The 2,988-nt window shown below is 35.6% G+C and overlaps 1 pseudogene; it reads left to right on the forward strand.

Annotated features, from left to right (window-relative positions):
• The first annotated feature begins 212 nt into the window (after positions 1-212).
• On the forward strand, positions 213-2,286 carry LOC145067023 (TMV resistance protein N pseudogene; annotated as a pseudogene).
• Positions 2,287-2,988: the final 702 nt, after the last annotated feature.

Here is a 2,988-nt window from a genome sequence, read left to right on the forward strand (position 1 = left end):
TACATTCAAAGGAGTTTTTACGACCAGAAATGAAAAATAAAATGTAAGGACTGGTTATGAGATTTTCTACGTGGTAACCTGTTCAATTTTGAGTTCTTACAGGTTTTCCAACATGATAACAGGTTATATTGGAAACTCACATCTCTGTATAAAGTTCTTTTCATTGAGGTGCTCAAACCACATATCTTCTATCTCAATAAGTCAAGACATTGATGGTATCACCATCATCTTCTGTGTTCTGGAAGTACGATGTTTTTCTTAGCTTCAGAGGAGAAGATACTCGAAATACTTTTGTGGGCCATCTCTACTCGGCTCTTGAACAAGAAGGTATCTTTGCTTACAAGGACGACGAAACACTCCCCCGAGGCGAATCGATCCACCCATCCCTTATGAAGGCTATTGAAGAATCACAGATAGCCATCATTGTATTTTCAAAAAACTATTGTGATTCGTCGTGGTGTCTGGATGAACTTTCATATATTATGAAATGCAGGGATACGAGAGGCCAGATCGTTATGCCTATATTTTATGACGTGAATCCTGCTCAAGTACGAAAACCAAAACGGAAATACGGAGAAGTGTTTGCTAAACACGAGTTGGACAACAAAACCAAGGTTGAATCTTGGAGAAAAGCACTCGTGGATGCAAGTAACCTTTCTGGATGGGAACCCAAACACATTGCCAATGGGTAATTTGTCTTCGTTTTAATATTTCTTGGTGAAGTTGATGACTTTATAAACAGAGAGGATTTGACTACATCACTTGTTTTGAGCCAAATATGTTTTCTGTTCAAGATTATAAGATGCTCAAAGTAAATGTGTTTTCGTATGCTAGTGGCCAAGTTAAAAGGCATCCCAAGTCCTAGGATTATGGATAAGCTCAAATTAAGCTGTGATGTAATCTATTATGTTCTTATTTCTAAATTCGTACATGACACCTCTCTTCAAGTTACGACAACAAACCCATGTAGCTTTACTTTTTGCAATTTGAAACTATTCCTTCTTCCCAAGAAAGTTGCTACAAACTACTTGTGTTATTGATTTTAGAAATTCTGTTTGGATGTGAAAAGTAAAAGGTAATTAGGACTTGGTCTCTTTATTTCATAGAGTAATCTTTTTTCTATGTGAGCAGGTGTTAATTATCCTTTTATGTCCAATGTGTAGGCATGAAGCAAAAGGCATCAAACAAATTGTAGTCGAAATTTCATGGAAGTTGCAGCCAGCAACTTCAAGTGCAAATGAGAATTTGATCGGAATTGATGCTCGCTTGCAAGGTTTGAAATTGGAGTTACAAATTGGGTCAGGTGGTGTGATCATGATTGGAATATGGGGGGTTGGGGGTGGTGGTAAAACTACTCTTGCATCTTCTATCTACAATGAAATTTCTACCAAGTTTGACAGCTGCTGCTTTGTTGAAAATATTCGAGAGGAATCAGGCAGGTATGGTTTGGGAAAATTGAAAGAAAAAATTCTTTCAGAAATGGAAGTAAACAGAGCTGGAGGAGGAAGATGCTTGATAAATAATAGGTTTCGCCACAGAAAGGTCTTGATTGTTTTAGATGATGTCGATAACCTCGACCAGTTAAAAGCACTAGCTGGATCACATGATTGGTTTGGTGAAGGAAGCCGAATAATAATAACAACCCGTGATAAACATTTATTAACCGCACACAAAGTAAATGCAGTATACAATATTAGATTGTTAAACAGTGATGAAGCTATTAAGCTCTTTTACAAGCATGCACCCCGGGATAAGAGGCCTGTGGAAGATTATGACCATCTTTCAAAAGAGGTGATCACTTATGCTGGTGGGCTTCCATTGGCACTTACAGTTCTTGGTTCTTTTCTTTGTGACAAAGACATTCATGAGTGGAGGAGTGCATTAGCTAGACTAAAAGAGATCCCGGATACTGATATTGTAGAAAAGCTAAAAATCAGCTTTGATGGACTTAAACCAATTGAGAAAGAATTGTTCCTAGATATTGCATGCTTTTTTAGGAGGGAACGGAAAGATAAGGCAATGAAGATCCTTGGTGAATGTGGTTTCCATCCGGTTATAGGAGTAAAGGTGTTGATACAAAAGGCTCTCATAACTATTTCAGAATATGGTGAGTTTGATATGCATGATCTTGTGCAAGAAATGGGACATCACATTGTTAGAGGGGAACACCCTAACAATCCTGAAAAACATAGTAGAATTTGGAAGGAGGAAGATATTATGACTATATGTGCTATAGATGCAATGACGGTAATGGTTGAGCTAGCTTTTCATGATATAAGTGTATAAAGAAGCACTCTTACTGCAACTCTCACACCATTTTTCCTCTATCATAGGAACTTGAGATGATTGAAGCAATAAAAGTTAGATACAATATGGCTTATTCTTATCTGCCAATTGCTGCAAACATGAAGAACCTTAGGTGGATTGAATATGCCGGTGAATTTATGCCTAGTAATTTTCCACAAAGGAAGCTTTGTCGTCTAATTTTGTTTAACAGCTTGCAAAAACAACTTTGGGAGGGTTATAAGGTAATTCTTATTGTCTTTCTGCTAATTAAGACATGAAAACAAAGTGGACGATGAATGTTCGACCTAACTAATTGTTAATATCATCAAGCAGCTTCAACTATATTTTTTATAACTAGTAGCTAGTATTGAAAGCACAAACCCTTTATTCTCTTAATCACGATAAACTTGGTAATACATAACTTGTTTGATATGATGTAGACACCTTGGTCATTGTAATCCATGGTATTCATGTAAAGCTCAATATAAATACCCTTTTAAAGATAAACAATGTATTATTATCTACGTAAGATTTTAACATAAATTTATTTTTTGTTGATTGATAACCATTATAAAACATTTATAACAATTTGGGTTCAAAACTATTTCATTATTTTGTTTATATTAAGTATTTTTTATATTGTTATCAAACAAACACTTCAAATGATTTCCATAGGAATTGGTTTTTGTCTAAGTTGAGACA

This window comes from Lactuca serriola, chromosome 8 (assembly GCF_051521515.1).
Source record: "Lactuca serriola cultivar US96UC23 chromosome 8, Lser_US96UC23_V15, whole genome shotgun sequence".
In the NCBI taxonomy this organism is placed as follows: Eukaryota; Viridiplantae; Streptophyta; class Magnoliopsida; order Asterales; family Asteraceae; genus Lactuca; species Lactuca serriola.